At 37.8% G+C, this 18,940-nt stretch overlaps 1 protein-coding gene across 28 annotated transcripts in view; it reads right to left on the bottom strand.

Moving 5' to 3' along the window:
• CHRM3 (cholinergic receptor muscarinic 3) overlaps positions 1-18,940 on the bottom strand; it is a 285,519-nt gene that overhangs the window by 258,453 nt on the left and 8,126 nt on the right. For 2 of the 28 annotated variants that reach the window (XM_068676266.1, XM_068676259.1), the window contains exon 2: positions 10,027-10,092. The exons of the other annotated variants lie outside the window; for them this stretch is intronic. The gene's annotated coding sequence lies outside the window, so the exon portion shown is untranslated. The remainder of the gene's footprint in view (positions 1-10,026; positions 10,093-18,940) is intronic. 28 annotated transcript variants of the gene reach the window in all.

The raw sequence follows: 18,940 nt of genomic DNA, 5'->3' as shown, positions 1-18,940 counted from the left end.
TTTATGAACAGCAAATTATTTGTTTAATCAACATTGATGCTTTGCATCTGCTCAAGTAGATCTGAAGACCAACAAGAAAACGTTCCCCACTCTAGTCATGAATTATTATTGGCTAGAAGGTTTTAAGAGGGATGTATTCACCACCAGTAATTAAGCCACATCCTTCAAGCTATTTTTAAATCAATACTAAGATTTTACTTTTAGGGCTGTTTTCTAACCTGCAAGACATTTTTTTTCCCCCAAAACATCCAAACAGATCTTGCTACCCTATTCCCAGAAAAGCAGCTTGGATTCCTCTACCAATCACCAATAGCTGAACATCAGGTTTCTATGCTAAGGATTACCAGATACACAGAAACACACAATCAAGGGTCTTTTTCTTAAGCAACTACTTGATTTTGTGATCCTCTGAAAAGCAAGACATACATACGCACACACGCAAAAGCCAGAAACCTCCCCAGATACCCTAATAGTTACTATACATGAATATAAGTCAAAACATTTTATTTAACTGTTCCTGTGCTGTTTGCCTGCTACAATCATTATGAGACCTGGCTATTGCTTTTACAGAAAAAAGTGAATCTTTTCTGCCTCACACTCTATATAAGCTACAGTGAAGCTTCAGTAAAACAGCAGCAAAGAAATCAATACCTTACTCTTCTGTTGACTCTGCCACTGACTTCAAGCACATTTCCGACATAGCCAATATGTGACATATTTGCCTCTACCAGCATAAAGGAACTTGCCGTTTGACCCTTGCCCTTTTCCCAGATAACATGAATGCAAACCTGTGAAAGTCTGCCAATATGGAAAAGCCTCCAGCTCTCCAGGAAGAATAAAAAAAAAATCTCAATCTGAAATAACTGGTGCTTCTGTGCTTCACACCAGTGGACCTGTACATCAACGTTTACTGAATAATTCATGCACACATCACTTATGACTCCACAGCAGTATTCCTAGCTTGGTGCCTTATATACAGAAGTCTCAGTTTAGTAAAATGGTGACAGAGAGCAACAGCACGATGGACCCCTGGGATGCACCTGCAATGCAGCTGGCAAACTAGTGCACAGACCAATGGTAAGACTGACCTTGGAAGAGAAGGAAAAGGTCCTTCTGAAGCTGGGGAGGACCCAGACTCCAGACAGCCCCACTGTAGCAGCACAGCAGGGACCAGTTCTGGAAAGACTTCATAAAAGTGACCTTATGGGCATCTCTTACTGATCAGAACACCATCCACATTTACCTCTTCAGTGAAGCTGAAGATATTTACTACTTCTTCTGCTTGTCTGCCCTTTAAATCCCCCCAGCATCTTCTTAAAGTCTGACTGCTGGCTTTTGAAAGGTCCTTTTTTTTTTTTCACCGCTACATCTTATCACTTTTAGCTACGAGGGCTTAAAGAAGGTGATCTTCAGTCATGGCTTATATTCTATTTTTCTCTGTGATACTTATTAGAATCTGCAATACCCTTGGTTGTTTTTGGTTTAGTTTATTAACTTTTATATAAAACATCCCTGAATATGGAATCAGATGTGATGGAAAAGATTTTGGTACACCATCTAACTTCTACTTATGCTCGCATACAATTAGATTTTTCCTCCAACTGCTTCACCTTTGGTTACCTAACACTTCAAGTTTCATTGCCAAACACATAAGCAACACCCATGTTCCATCATGTTCAAGGAAATTATTCCAACTAGGGGATGTAGTAGTTTATTAAACAAATCACTTCATTTTGCAGGATATGTATACTGTTTCTTTTTTTAGGTACGTTATGTTCTTTCTGCTGAGTTTTGTAAGAAGCAAAACCATTCTGCAAATCCAGTATCTCTGTCCAAAGAGAAAATACTGCTTATGCCAGTGCGCATGCCTCTCTGCCCCATGCTTCACACTGCTCCTTTCAAGCAAACTGTTTGCATTTTGGAGATTCTTCCGAAGCCTTTTTCCCTTCCCTTGCTTCTGCTTGTTTTTTTGGGTAAGAGACTATGCATGTTTTGGATTGAAAGTTAGATAATCCCATCATGTCAGAAATCCATTATGGTTGTCAGAAGTCTAGAGTTTTCCATCTACATTTATTTTTTTCCTAAATGAAAACAGGGCTTTCCTTTTTCAGACTGTGGTTGTCAGACACCATCATATTCAGGCATCGCTACACAGACGTATCCACGTGTTTTGCAATCCTAGTTTTCATCAGTCACAAATCCGCAAATAAAATCAAGAAGCTTTGAGCTTTCATACAAAGCTAATAGTGCAAATATTTAGTTTTGAGTGCTATATTATTCATATTTCAATACTAAACTGATATCTGATTTGTTTTCCTTAATCATATGCTAGCAAAGAACATTGACACAACAACATACAAGGTATATATATATACAGGTCCCTTCCTGCACGTCTTCCCTTTCAGTAATTCTATTTCCCTTTATGCTGTCACATATGCCAGAAAGCACTAACTGATCAAGTAGTGAAACTAAAGCTTCAATCTTTTTTTTTTCTTAAAACATCCAGCAGCCTTCTATTACTATGAGATGTTTAATATAGCAAATAGCATAATGAGAAGGGAACCATGCTCACAAAGGCCTAATAAGAAAATGCATAATGCATAGGCACTACATACGCTATTACTATTTTCATAATAAATGCCCGTGTCTTTCACATGGTGGATCATGAGGATCTGAACACACAACCTTTTACATCTCTCTCTGTCCCCTATGGAAAAGCTGCAAGAGGAGCAGGCAACACAGCTGTACCACGGACTCCTGAAGAAATTCACAGCTAATATAGGATTATTTATTTACTTATTTTAAGACCTCATTTCTGCCCATGTGTTTTCTGTGCCACTTATCACAACATTGCTTTTATCATCACAGGTCCAATATTGTGGTTCCTAAGTTACTTGTCTCTGAAGTAAAACCATGGCCTACTAGGGCAGTCAGAAGTTAACAGATACCACTGAACATGTATTTGGCACATTTGTGCCAAAAGTTTTGAGGTCCAAGTATGATAAATGGCTGAGATCTGAACTCTGTTTCAAACATTCGTTACAATGACTGAGTATAGCATCAGCTGAATATATACAAAATGCTAATTATATCAACATTAAAAATGAGACCAGATGCTTGGGTCAGCAGGGACTGTGAACTGCCCAGAGCGACCAACCCCAGTTTGCAGAAGAGAGATGAGAGCGCCCAGTCTCCTGGCTCCCAGCCTGTTAGCTAGAAGTTCTTATGGGAAGGAGTGAATCACCCATTTCTCCTTTTTTCTTTTTTTTTTTTTTAAAAAAAAAAAAATAACATATATAACAGTAGGTAAGTGACACTTAACATGCCAACCAGGCCAAAAATAATTTTCTCCTTTTCTTGACCTGACAACAGAATAAGTGTGAAAGTGAGCACAGAGATAGACTACTGCAGATACATAATAAAATAGCAGGAGATGTTTCTTGATAGGTCAGTGATGCTGCTGCAACTGCTAAGGACTTTGAAGCCACAAATATTTAAGCTTCCAAAGATAGTCAAGTACAGATCAGCTGGGTTTTAAGAAGTTCATGGGAGAAGAAAATGTTTGGGAACCTGGACCATCATGCAGCTCAAAACACTTTCACAGAACTCAAGTGAAAACTGTGGAGCACTGTAGCGCTTGAGAGAAAGTTTCAAGGTTTTGATGTTCTACCTTAACACCATCCAAATCCATGGTATTGCAAGAATCTTCTCAACATTTCACCATGCACAAACTTTGAGTTCACAGCGCAGACAGTCAGAAAAGGCATATAAAACCCAAGGCAACAATCAGCAGGAAGAGACTGAACTGTTAAACAGAAAATAATGCAAAAATAAACTTTGTCCATGAATGTGTATAGATTTCAGGAAATGCAATGTATGCCAAGTAGAAAAGAAAAAAAAATTAACAGATTTTTAAATCCTATTAAAGTCTGTTGTGAATTTTACTGCATATTGCAAGTACTGTTTCCTGGATTAAAAAAAAAAAAGCAGAAATTAATAGCACAGTCATAAAACAAATTGTAGGGTACATACAGGCACATAAGCCATACTTTTGTGTTTCTCCCGAGACTTCCACAGGGTGGAAGAATAAAAAGAAGAGTACTAACAACAGAGCTGTGTGATTAGTCTTCAAAGAGAACTGCCTCAAACTTTTCTTTTAACAAAATAGGATTTTTATTGTGCTAACATTCACAACAGCTATTGAACTGATGTTACCAGAAATCATTTTTGATTAATGTTAAATTACTTAATGTATTTTATGTATAATAACATATAACAACATGATTTACTATGTTAAAGTACTTAATGATATACTGTAGACAAAGTTGACTGAGAATATGGCATTTTGATGTGTTTTTTTGTTTGTTTGTTTGTTTTTTCCAGCTTTCCAGAGGTCACCCATCTGCTCACAAATGCTAAATGGAAGCCTTCCTAGTTTGCCTTCATTGGTTCCCTTCTTTAAGAACTTTATCTCCTCTATCAGACAAATGGTAAGGCAGTGACCATTTTCTGCCGTGCATGGTTGAATGAGAAGTAGTCCCCAGTAGCACATGTACTTGGAAGATGCATCACTTCTGGATGCAGATCTAGACAGGGAGACCTCTGCTCTGCTGCTCCTATTTAAGGTTGGTAGGATGAGGAGAAAGGGCAGCAGTGTTTTGATTTGGGAAGTTTAACTGAAATTGAAAAGCAACACAACACTATTAACTAACACTACTGAAAAATTCTTTAGACAAGTAGTATACTACTAGAGTACCATCAGAAGCACCTAAAAAAACAGCTTTTTAGGTTAAATCTCATTAAATTTTAAAAATATTTTTGTTGTCTGAAAGCACAGGGGATCTTTCTTGAATGCATCGTAAGTGAATGCAGATTATTTAAGCCCCACATATTTTGAATCCTAAGTAACTATGACTAATTTGTATCATAATGCCCAAGCAAGAAGAAAACTTTAAACTAAGCATCATCCGATTATTAGTTCATTGTGCAAGAACAATTCCCATAGAGTTCTCCAAAACAAGTAGCACAGGGCAGCCAACATACCATCTTCATTTCTTCTTTGAACTGTTGCAATAAGTGTTTAGACTCCTGAAAAGGTCTTCCTGTATTTTACGATTTAATGAGGAAAGAGATTTTATGGAGAGATATTCTAGCTACAGAATTTGTTAAAGCATAGGGAAAGGGGCACACAGATTTAGGAAGATGTATTTTATTAATTTTAAATTTCCCCAATGTAAACAGCACTTTCCAGATTTTTGTTCAAATGAGTGAAATTAGAGCTTCATTACTAAACCAATATACACGACAACCAATTCCATTAGCTTCACTTACATATTACTTTAAAAGAAATACTCTGAGGAATTCCTTCCACTGAGCAGTACTCATAGGCTTAAAAATATACTTGCTATCAGTAATATCACCTTTTAGAAATATTTCAATACTTAGACCATGAAGAGACAAAGATGCAAAGTTATCTGCTTTCTGGAAAAAAAAAAAAAAAAGAACACTCAGGAGGATTTGGATTTTTAGCACTGTCAGATGCAAAACAAGATGTAGACTTAAACTGAAGCTTAGTCTTCCAAAAGAGGGTATATTTTTACCCTTTTGTGGTAATAGTGGTAGTTTTTCAATAACATGGACTCAATCCTATGTCATGAGAATAAATCATAAAACAAGTGGTCTGTGATCAGAAATACTTGAAGTACTCGAGTCAGCCTAAAAACAGCCTTTTGTATACATTGAACTATGGGAATAACACTAGCATTTTCTTCTACAGCACCACCTAGGGGACTTGGGCTAAGTCACTAGCCCTTTCAAAGTCCATGTTTCAGGTTGTGGTCCCCAGCTCCACATCCAGGGTTTGCCATCCTCAATTTCAGAAACTGACTGCTTCAGCTGTACAAGTCCTTTGAATCGCTTATTTACCAGTTTGATAAAATGCGTAGACAGCATAATTGTGAATGATTTCATCTTTATTTCTAGACCGTTAACAAAAATGATTTTCAGCTCTGAATAGATGGACAGGCTTTATTTTGAACAGCTCCTTTTGAGAAGGCAGCCTGTTCTTAATCTGCTTAGGATATACTTTATTGATAATGTAATTAGTGTAATGAAGTGATGAGCACATTCCCAACTTCCACTCCTTGCTTCCGGGACTGCTTACGCACTCGACAGCAGGAGTCACTAGAAATAGCGCATCACCTGCTCTGGTGGCACAGAGGAGGTGCTGCTCCCTCCTTTGGCAATGAGGGCCGATGGACTGCAGAAGTCATGCCGCTTCTACTGCCTCCCAGGCAGTACAGGTAAGATACTCCCAGGAGAGGAGCAACTCTGAGCACATCAGGCTGTTAAAAAGGACGGATTTTGCATCTTCCCTCCTCAAGCGGCCATATGGTCCCCACACTCCTTGCACTGCTTCTCTTCGTGTGCCCATCCTTCAGGACCCAGCCCTGCTGCACAACTTGGGCCTGCTGCCCAGTGCCCACCTCAGCCGTCTTTCGGTGCCCACCCCAGGGCAGCCAGATACCTCAGGGGTGCTGGGCCACCTGCAGCTGGAGAAGCCTGAGAGGAGGTAAGAGGAGAAATACTCTCCTTCCAGTGATGCAGGATGGCCAACAAGCACAAAGCTGCCTCATGCTTTTACTTCCCCTCCAGTCTGTACTTGGTCACTGCAGACTGCGCATCTAAATCCCTCTCTTCTCAAGCCACTTAGCACTTAGGGGTATCCAGCCCTCTCCAGGCTGTTTCACTTTTCCCTTTAGCGTGGTAGAAATGGTAGTGTCAAGTACATTTTCAGGCTCCATCACTTAGGCAAGGTTTAAAAAAAAAAAAAAAAAAAAAAAACAATCTTCACTTTTGATAAATATGCAGGTTTTGGAAAAAGGTAGAGATACGTTTTACTTTGGGTAAGCTTTAATTTCTGAACAAGCCAGGTTGCAATGCATGCTAACAACTGGCATGCACTAGAGATATAAAAACCAGTAAAGAAGGCAGAGTAGCAACTCTCCTCACGTACCACAATTATTCAGGCAGATATTAAAATGTAAATCTCAACTAAACTGACCTTGCTCATTTCAATTCTTTTTGAGTAAGCATTCCTATTTCTCCACAAATTTCAGGAAAATGTTTCATTTATCCAAAGTACTTGAGGCTGAGAAAGTTGACTAGACTTAAGTTACCCTAAATACTACTGGAAGCACTAAACAAACAAAAACCACAAGTATCTCCTTTCCATCCAATAAATGAAAAAGATCCTAACTATATTTTTAAAAGGTCATTTATAAATCAGAAGTCATTTTAAAGTGATACTTTCAAATTCACTGAATTTCAACAATTTCAGATAGACTAGAAAAGCTTATTTACTATCTTCAGATACAAGCACCTTTGGAGGTAGCTCTGTACGTTGGCCACAATCTCAGTGGAAAGCTGAGGAAAGCTCAGGAAAAAAAGAATGGCATACAGAAATCGAATGGAAATACCTCCCTGACTTCATATCTCACCTGTGAACTGTTTAAGATTTTTTTTTAAGATATGAGAGCTTGAGTGGTTTACAACAGGTTCTTATAGCAACCCAGAGCATTTAATAAATCCATATATTGATGGTGCACAACCATGCAAAACACTGTACAGACAGTGCACATCATCCAGAAACGTGCACCAGTTTCACAGGATCTCAAAAACATAAGCTTTGTGCAACAAGAAAACATGATTTACCTTTGGTTCTTATCTTGAGCAGTGTACAAGCAATAGGGTCTCCATGGGAATCTCCATGTCAGCCATAGGAATCACTACAGTATGGAAACCCCACAAACTTGCTGGAGGGAACCACTACACAGGTAGAAGCTTCGCCATAGGCTTTTAAGAACAATTCTGCATTAATTTGTAACCAAATATCTGATGCCGTTCTTAGGGATGAGCCTTAACCTTGAGCAAGCAGCAGAATTTTTGTTTTAGACATCATTCCTGCAGTTCAAGTCAATGTATCCATCATTTCCTAACATAATCTGTCACATGGCATAGGAAATGTAAGAATTTACACTTGTGTGCCTTCAGAAGTGAGTGAAGTGATCCTGGTAGTCTTTAAAGATTCACCTGCAGAAGAGATCTTTGTGCTTCAGCAATACCCTGTCTGCTTACAGCAACAGTATTCCTCCTACACGCCACCATTTCCTCTCCCCAGTGCAAACACACAGCATAAATGTGCTTGTAGTCTAATTTATCCCAGCGTAGAAACTACAATAATGCATGAAAATGTAAAACTTTGTCATGTTTCACAGTAAAACCTCACTACAATGAGACCAGTATCAAGGATTTCTCAGGTATCAGAGCTTGATTACTAAAAGAATAGATTGCTAAATAAAATACAGATTACTAATGATTACTAAAATATAATGTTAGTCAGTATCAGTTGAGAAATTATGTACAGTAAGCATATTCATCAGATTACATAGTACCTCATACTTGCTCCCATTTAAAATGGTTTATAATAATAATAAATCAAAATAAATATTCAAACCTGGTATGCAAGGCAATAGAATAATTCTGCTGTTTTTTAAAAAAAAAAAAAACAATTTAAGTCAATAAGCCTTTAGCTCACTTTGTACAGCTTTTAATTAGTTACCATTTGCGAAGTGAAAACAGAACTTGAAGAAACAAGAGAATTAAAGAGAAAAGGATGAAGCCACAGAACATTTGAAATTATGTTTAAGGAAAAATTTCATACCAACAAAAAAAATAATGGAACTCTGTTTCTAGAGAGGTGAGTTCATTAACTACTATTTGTTCTTGTAGAAGAATTAAACGGATATTTTTCTCTAGCATGCTGCTGGGAAAGGACTGGGCATATTTGAACCAATTCCAGTTTCATTCACCTGAGTTAAGCACCTGATTACCAAAAGGATGTTCAACTTATTTCCTCACAGATCTATACTGGCATCCCACGAAAGGCTATTCAGTATCCGAAGTCACAAGCTGGGATGGTTATGAGCTTCATATGATTGTTTTACAGCTCTCCTACTAATGATTAATATCTCTAGCAGGCTGTTATCTTGAAGACAGAGCAGCATACTAAACTTGACACGCGATTGCTGGTATTTTATCCTCAATCAAAGGCAAATCAAAAATAGGAGTCGATAAGAGGCATACCAGCACTTACAATTTATATAGTGACAGATGGTAAGAAGCCAACATCCTCTAAAATTCTGAAAATATGATATAAATATATCCTTTCATTTATAAGACCACCTAAAGAGAGATTTGAGTGAGATCACAGTTTTTCTACACTCTAGATGTACAAACCAGCAGGTGAAGGAAAGATGAGGGAGGAAAAAAACAATAGGGAGTTACAATTTTTAGTAAAATGCTTTTCTCATTACTTGGTTGCCACCACAGAAGCCAGCAGAGACTGTGAATGAAAAAGCAAGAGTTTCCAGCTCCTCAGTCTCCTCAGACCAGCAATCATCCCAACCTGTTACATCAGAGAAATGCTAACAGTGTTTTACAATCATACTTGTGTCTAAAAGAAGCAATGAAGATACAGTAAAGTCTTACAAAAGCAGTTTATAACCCAAAAATTGAACTTTAACTTGAAATCTGTTTCAGTTTACATTTCAACTCTTTGTTTCACCTATGAAAGTTTCCACTTCTTGCTTAAAATAGCAAAGACAGAACATTCATGTTTACTTCTACACAAGAACAAAACTTCCCGAGATCTGAAGCAATGAAGAATATATGTACATGAGAGAGTGGAGCAGCTTTATGGTCAAATTATTCAGGTACTTATGTAAAGAATACATATAGCTGGAAGAGTTCGTTCTCATTATCATTAGAAAGGAGCTGTTGACAAATAAACCAACATTATTTTCATGTTCTTGCAAAGGGTGATGGAAGCCTTATATAAAAAGATTAAGAAAATGATCTAAGAAATTCAGCTCCTGTTCCTGTATTAACCTGTACATATGCTTATATGCCCAGACAACCTAGCTTTGACTCATTCCATCATTTTACGTGTAATTATGTAGGACTCACAGTGAGAAGAGCTCTTTCCCTCCTACGTCCACTTGCTCATCTTTGCAGGAAAGCTATCATCAGGTCCTAAGAGCAAAAAAAACCCTCTCACATAACAGTACATGAAGACAAGTGAGGAATTTTGAGCTTCTGAAGACACACCATATCTATGCACATATATTTACAACTGAAGAAAATCAGTCACCATCTATGGAAGTTCCTGCCAGACTCTTGCAATCCTGGAGTGAGAAGTAGGGGTGGCAGAAATGTACTTGCATACAAACACATTTATTGCCTTATTCATTACTCTGGAAAGAAGGTGCCAGTAAACAAACAGCTCCCAAGAAAATAATGTTTACTAAGACTACATGCAAATGGTTTTGTTTTTAAATGTTTGGGTTTTCTTTGCTGTGATTTTGTCAAAGAATTTAACTTGCTTTATGTCTTGAAGTGACTCTACTTTTAATCCTCTTGCATTGTTTCTTGTATAAACAGGCAAGAAACTATGAAGTATTAATCTTTTGTCTTTTAAATAAAACTGTGAAGCCAACAGATTTTTTGTTGTTCAACCTGAAACACTATTGTTCATGTGTTGTTTGCTTTTTTTTTTTCCCTGGCAAAACACAGACCAGACTGAATCTTCTGTCAAACAAATCTGTTCTACTCAACTTACCAGGAAAAGGTATGAAAACAGAGACTTAGGTTTGAAAGAAAAGCCCATGCTCAGGGCTTACAACTATCACTCAGGCTGAACAGTACCCTCCAAGGTGAGGGGAGAAACAGAACCTATGGCATACATTTCTGACTTCCCAAGAATACACTGAAGTCTCAAACTGTTGTGCTTTCCCTTGCGGGGCTTTTTTGAAAGGCTCTGAGTGATGAACAGAAACAGGCACACAGTGACTGTCAGTCACAGCTGTGCCCTTTCCTTTGCAGCACAGACAGCCCAGCTTCTCCAGGACTGCTGTGATTTATGGTCACACACCTCCAGGCACAGCAGCTCCCTGAAAACACCGGGAGAAAAAGCAGGACACTTGGAGAGCTGCTCAGTGACATCAGGGTCATGGCTACAGGACAGCCAGTTCACAAACAGCCCCTCCCAGTCCACGAGACACGGGCACCCAACCTTCCCATCAAAGCTATACTGTGTGGTATGAAACGCAGTAATTCAGATGTTTTCTTTCTCTAACAGTACAGAAAGAGGGATGCTTGCTAAGGACAAAAGGGATGTGATGGCAAGCCCTTGCTCAGGTGGATGCCAGCTAGTTACACAAGGTGTACCTACAACTTGTGAGCACTGCAGCAAGGTGCTTGGAGCAGTCCGCAGGGAAACAAACACAACATTCAAAACTCCTTAGAACAAGGCACACAGCCTGTATGGTGAATGAATCATCTATCCTAAGCTAATGATTTCCCTTCTCTTACCCAGCAATGCTCCTATGGCAGAGATAATAGTTTTGCAAATATGCAGTCACTAAGCAGGACTGCTTCTAAGCACTCCTGGTCCAGCATCATCTCCCAAGAACACCTCTCATGCACACAGTTTAAACCTGATCAGCTCATCTCTTGACCTGCAAACATGACCTTTTGCCAAGAAATTTTGTCTCTTGACTCACTGAGAAATTGGAACAGCACTTCGACTACCTTTTCTGTCTCTTTTTCAGTACTCAACCTGCCTGCTTTTTACTGTTAAAAGGAATCTTGCAGCAGAAACACTTCCATTTACCCCAAAAGGGGATTAGGACTTCTTGGAAACATTTTTAAAATAAACAGTTTCCTTACCCTGTTTAAACAATGACTGTTTAAGCCAAGGAGTCAAAACGACTCAGAGGAGTTGTACTTGTCATTGTACAATATTCAGCATGATCTACAATGTGACCAGGCAGCAATGACCTGTATTAATCATGGGCCAAAGTATAATTAAGGTAAAATTAATGGACTGTGATGGTCTGGCAATTCCTGTCCACATTCTCACTCTTTCTGCTGGCTTGCCAGAACACTGCACTTCTGGTGGAGAAGTGGTCTGCAACTGAGGCCCAGCACAGGAATCCCTTCTGCAAAGGGCAGGCTATTAAGTGGAGGAGAAAAAAAAAATGACTCAATTTATGTGAGCATATGGAGGAATTCTTTCCACCCTGATTACGGCAATAGCTATCGGGCAGGAGAGCACTGGCAATCTACCTACGTCAAAACTGCCCTGTCACTGTAATCAACGGAAGCCAGAAAATTCCCCACTAAGGCAGTATCCTTGATTGTAAAGGAGAAAACATTTCACTTCTGATCTGCTGCATGGTCTAAATACCATGTCTTTATATAAAGAAAATCAATAATCTTCCAATATCAACCCCCCTAATTCTAAGGAGGCATCTGACTGTCACAGAATAAAGCTGATTTTTTAGATAGTGAAAAAAAATAAATGTATTCAATAAGATTAGCAGAACACTTTTTCAGAGGGCAAAAATGAAACCCTTTGTGTAAATGGCTCATTAGAAAACCATCAGTTTACAAGCTTGTAAGCATATTTGGATATAGCTGTGTCCCACCGTTATGGAATCACGTTAAGACTATATATAGAGACTGCTAGGAACCAGATTTTGATATTTATCCCTCATTGAGAGGAGCCTGTGTGACTGCTTAGATGTGTTTAGCATGGGAATAAATGCTAGTGAACTATTTCAACAGTTGCGCATCATCTCACTTCTGCCATTGCCTTCAGGCTCCCGCTGCCTCAATATAAGACAACTTCTACTTTCTCATGGAAACTGAAAACATCTCTCCAGATTATGAAGGCACAACAGTAATGCTGAAGCTTTAAAGCACTGTGGCTTCAAATTCACGACTGACTAAAACAACCTTCCCCCACTTCTTCCCCATGACTAGAACTATTGAACTTCAAACTCTCTTTGGGCGGCCAGCCTGTCTCCATGGTTGGGTAACTGTCCTCTTCTGCCATCTCTGAATTTTAACTGGAGAGTAATAAGAACAGCAAAGAGGAAATCTCAGTAAATTAAAAGGGGAAAATCAGTAACATAATGAAAATCAGAGTGTATGGCATCCATTTGCTGCATACGCTAAAGAGTTAAATTTGCTGAAGTAGAAATACAGCTGTTGTGAACTGCCAGGATCCACTGGTCATGCCTGAGCAATTGGTCAAGTTCCTTCGGCTGTAGCTAGTTGACTAATTAATTTTTACAGGCTTTGTAAGAAAAGTCAACAAAATCCTCAGACCAGTCAGTTCTCTCAGGTTTCTGTGCTGAACTTATTACGCAATATGGCTGCTCTGTAGCATCAGAAGTTTTGTGCATTTAAGGCTCACGATTATTACAACAGTATGAAGAAACTACAGGTTTGGTAATCAAAACACAGACATTCTCAACTCATACTTGTGCAATGGGAAATTGATTATAATACAAGAGAATAACCTGAATAAGCTCTTTATGCTCCAGCATCAAAATGGCAACACTCAGCATACACTTGTGGTAACTTTTCTCTCAGAAAGAGAAGTAACAACATAGTACACATTAGTATAGGGCACCAACAGTATGTTAAAGAAAATTGATGCAGTTAGTACAGCCTGTCCACGTAGTCCCCACCCATGCCCAAGATGCCATAAATGCTACAGCTACCTTAAATTCTGAGAATGCAAACACACGAACAAATGTACTGTATGCTCTGTGCAAAACTGAGGATGACCCTAGAAGCAATAGAAACTGACATAAGTAAGGACAGCTAATGGAATTTGGCTAATCCATATCCACATTTCTTTATATTAAGCTCTTCAACATAAATATTGCCATGTTCTACAGCTGTTTGCACACAGTTATCTGCACTTGCATACAAAAGGAAAACTAGCTTTTCAGTCAAACTGATTGTGCATATCCAGCTTTGCATCTTCCTCTGACATTATGAACTCCTGAAAAATCTTCACATTCTAACATCTTTTTCTTCACCCAAATCCAAAATTTTAGTTAACTTTTTAACCGGTTAAAAAGTACTCAATGTCTGTTTTGTCACATGTAGCTGACTGTGACAAGTTTTAACATAGTCATTTGTCCAATTTATAGCACCCTGAACTACGTAACAGACAGTTACTCACATATTTATATGGTATCTCTGCAACATCCATGTTAATATCTCAACTAGATCTAGCATTTCACTTAAACCCAGATTGAAAAGATACTACCCTTGCAGTATAATGCAGCAATCTATTAACTTCACAGAAACACCAAGATTAAGCTGCTCAAGACTGTTAACTGATAGAAGCCATACAGAGGAGGAAAATGAGCATCTGGTATTACTCGGCTTTCAGTCAGTATTCTCCAAGTCAGACTTTTGCTGAAAAGAGAAAATGCCAAAACATTGCCAAGAAACCAATCCATAATTAATACTACTCTTGCCATAGCAATATTGTAACAAGGACCTTTCATTCTTGCAGGCCAATTCAGTAGATGACTTTCTTAAATTTACATGCACAATACAAAATGGAGAACTCCAGCTCTGTTCCCTGTGTGCCATTTCACTTGAGTTTCCCCAGTGATTCACGTGTTTTTAAACTTACATTCTGCTAACACTCTCTCTCTCAAATACACCAAAAAAAAAATTCTACCTCAGGCTCTACCTCTATTCTTATGCTTTTGTGCTTAATTAGCTGCCTAAAATACTTGTTCCAGTTCCATGATTCTCACAATGAAAAGTTGTGTGTGTGTATATATACATATATATATACGCACACATACACGTATGTATGTATGCATGGGTCATTATCCCAAATGCAAACTTGTAAATACAGACAAACAAGAGTATCTGGAAGAATTATTAAAGCCAACCAGGAGAAGAAACAAAGACTAGAAATTCAAAAAGGTAATAACAACCCTCAAATTAAGCATTCTGGCCTGCTTGTTACTCTGAACTAGGATCAGAGGAAGAATATTGCTTAAGCTTATCTTGACATGAAAATAGCAACACAAGTTATAGCTTTAATCTGATTTAAATTAATATAATTTAACTGCTGCAAATAGTTGGGGATATTTATTTCAATTTATTTTACTTAAGTTGATTAGGACGTGCCTTGAAGTATGTTTTGTACACGTACACTCTCCACATCTCACTTGCCAAAAGGAGGCTGCCTGGCCACATGTTTCTAGAATTCATATTTCTGTTCCATTTTAACTAGGAGAGTGTAATAGTTTCAGTAGGGGAAAAAAAAGAGGGAAGAATTTTTGATGCACTCCTACTGGAAAGCTCCAGGAAAAAAAAGTTATGAAGAAAACATAGAAGTAAAACTGTGCAGAAAAAAATACTTTTTGTTGTCCAAGCTTGATAAAGGAAGGAAAGCGAAATCCAGGATGAACTGAAGCTTCTATTTGTCTAAATCCAAAGCAAAGAAACCTCCTTTAACTCAGTGGTGCTAGGTTTCACCCAACACCTTTCAGGATATTCCCATGAATGTTTATAAAAACAAAGAAACAAACAGAAAGATTGCAACACAGACAGATGGCATATACCTACAACCGTCAAACGTATGAACACTCCCTTTTACTGTTTTACCTTTTGGGTGTAGCCTGAATGAGCTAGCAAAGCACGCGGAGAGCAGCTTTTCTGTGTATAGTCACTGCTCTTAATCCTTAACAGCCTAGGACAGTTGGCATCAGGGATGGGGAGCACCCTCATTTTCTAGTTTAGAAATTCAGGCCCACACATAGTTTACCACCTTTACTACTAGACATCTGATTTCTTACAGAAGTGTTTCTTTTCAGCACTTCTGTCAAAAACCATATGGTAACTACCCTGCATTCCCCATACTACAGATACTAGTTAAGTATTGTAGGTTCAACCCAGTTTCTAATATATCCACAAAGCCTCGTGTTAGTTTTTTTGTTGTTTATTTGTTCATTTTTAAACATTGACATCTGGAGCAGCAGCATCACCAAATGGAAAAACACAGCGAAAGGCTATCCAAAGTTATTTTAATTTAAAAAAAAAAAAAAAAAAAAAAAGGAAAATAACTGAAAAAAAGCTATGAATTTCAAACACATTCAATAGAAGGTTCTGAGTAACTGAAAGGAACAACCTTGAAATTTAGTTTTTCAGTCTGTCCAATGCTAAGATTCAGAAACCTTGCCCTTACAACACTGCAACACCCAATTTCAGCCACAACACAGAATGAAGAAGGAATGGCATGCAAGTTGCACAACCGCAAGAGGCTACAACACAAGTGCTTGGAGCATTCAACTGTTCTTGTCATTACAAACAAATATGAAATACAAATAAATTCTTACCCATCCCATTACATAAACCATAACAAGAAAACAGTACCATCTCATAAAAATATGGCTGATTTTTTTTTTTCTAAAGGAACCTTTGTGCTCCATAACAGCCCTAAAAATCGTAACTACTACACAATTTAAGAGAAGCAGGAGCAAAACTATATGGCTGTTGTAAAATGAGTATATTATTCCTAGAAGCAAACAAAAACTGACCAAAACAACGTATCAAGTGAAATGAGTTGATGAGTTCTGACACAGATAAAGATACAGGCCTCCCAGATGACTCACTGTACCATGGAAAGCTTCAAACTAATCTAACAAGGATAAGACCTCTGCATGCTAATGCTGTCTAATTTCTAGTAGCTGGCCATTTAGCTACATTAAAAAGCAGTCAGTACATTACAAATTTTTCACAAAATTTACAATTATTTTCTTACTAAAAAAACATATCTGATCATATTTATCTTTGCACATTCACCTTCTTAAGCTTACAAATATGACAAGATAGAATTGTGCATATATGCTAACACTTTGAGAAAGAAAATAGATGACATGCTTTTTACCTATTATTTTCTTTTACATGAAGTTCAGTTGAGATGTGTTGCTTTTTATCTTTTTTTTTTTTTTTTTTTTTTTTAAGGCCTCAGTACCTACAAGTATGCCTCAGTACCTACAGGTATGCCCTGGATCTTCATGGATCTCTCAGCTCTTGTTGTCTAGAGTAGCACAACCCTCATTCTTCTGCTTCAGGCATTTAAAAGTTGGATTTTACCATAATTCAAGAGCTGCTCTTGGCAGCTTACATCAGCAGCAGATTTCCTCACAAGTGCCCTGAAAAGCTTCAGCGTGTAATTCCTCACAACAGTTTTGCATACAAGTACCTGTGTACTGAATCACACTTCTGGACATTGGACACAACATACGCCTTCTTAAATGAGCGGCGTTGAGTCCTAAACAGATCGTTGTTTTTTTTCCATCTTAATTCAGGAAAGTGTTTGCTACATATCTATAAATAAAAATCCATACTTGCTTAGCATTCCTAATGAGAAAGTCTTTCTAGAATCACAATTTTTGTTTTATAACTTAACACTGTTATTTGAAAAGGAGGCAGAGGAGCAAACACTAGTAAGAATCATGCTATCTGTTCAGCTTCAGTAGTTCATTCATGGACGGCAATAAATCACACAATGCAGAAATGAATATGACAAATGGCATTTTTCTTACCCAAACTAGAAAAGTAAATACCTTTAAAACTATTTTCTTCCCAGCTAAGAGTGTGTTTTTAACAATGGATTCACAAGAAATATAGCTTGTATAAAATTTAATCTTCAGAATCATAGTAATGAAAATTAGATTGAATAAATACTTTCATTAAAGTTTTACTTACAAAATTAGCATCTCATCTCTTTGATTTCTGCATATGAGTTTAAGACCTTGAAAAAAATCATCAGTTCTAAAAGTGCTTGGACACAGTCTTTAAAGAAAGAGAATCATAGCAGCTTTTGTCCAAATTCATATGAATTTGTAACTTGGTTTAAGTTGTATTGTAGGTCCAGAAGAAGAACCAAACATACTTAGGAAAATATTTGCTGTTGGCTCTTCAATCCATGAGAGGCTAGCTCAAGCTGGAAGCACTCAAGCTAACAGTTGCAGTAGAAAACCAGAAATTTCTAGACAGGCTGTCGCAGAAAGTGATCGTGATCTGGACAGCCTTTAAAGACTGATTGAAAGGTTTCTATTTATTAAATACACTGCTTTTTTTTTTTTTTTAATCTACCACTTTTCATGGATGAACAAACCTGCTGCTATTTTTATAAGCCTCTTTTTCAATCTTGCTTGCACATTTTTGCCTCTTTAGCATTCCCTTTAGCAAACAAACACAGCTTTCATTGAGTTGAGTGAGAATAAAAATTACTGACTCAGAAGTGAACAGTATAAACACCGTCTGCTTCTTCTGAAAAGTACAGTTCATCTTCTCAAGTATCTGCATCTTCCATGTACTCGCAAAACAACTGCATGTTTTGGATGGAGACATGGAAGGGGAGGAAGAGTAACACTCACTTCTATTTTTATTTAGAAGTCTTACTAGGCACTACGCTTTTCCAGTGAAAACGGCATGTATGACTGAAAAAGAAAAATCTGAGCATGGCACCTATGATGGTCCATCAAGAGCAATGTCAAATGCTGTCAGTTCTGTTGATATACTCCCTTATCACACTGTGGGTCTTTAAGTGTCCTTTTACACACTTATCACACTAAGACCAAGGAAAAGGACAAGCAATACTTAATGCCCACCATGTCATTACTAGCCATTAGCTACTGAACTACATTTTCCAGAAAAGAAGCTACAAATTATTCTTATTGCTTTTCTATTTATATTAGTTCCCTTTGCACTGAACAGGATTATTTTTAGCCACTGTTTTCTACGACTCAACCCTTTACCCCTTAAGTTACATTCCTATAAGCTTCTCTTACACACTTGGAGGTTACCCCATTCAATTTCCTACTTCATAGACCTTTTTCATTCCCCCCTTTCAGTAATGTTTGTTCTAAAGTCTTTCTTCATTAACTTTAAACACCCAGATTCTGGATTTTCTGTCTTCCAGAGAAGATCAGTGTCCTTACCCTGAGGAGTGAACTCCTTCATCTCTTTCCCCCCAAAAATATGG

Source organism: Anas acuta, chromosome 3 (assembly GCF_963932015.1).
Source record: "Anas acuta chromosome 3, bAnaAcu1.1, whole genome shotgun sequence".
Classification (NCBI taxonomy): domain Eukaryota; kingdom Metazoa; phylum Chordata; class Aves; order Anseriformes; family Anatidae; genus Anas; species Anas acuta.
Note: the sequence above shows the minus strand (reverse complement) of the source record. Positions and strands in the feature narration are given on the sequence as shown.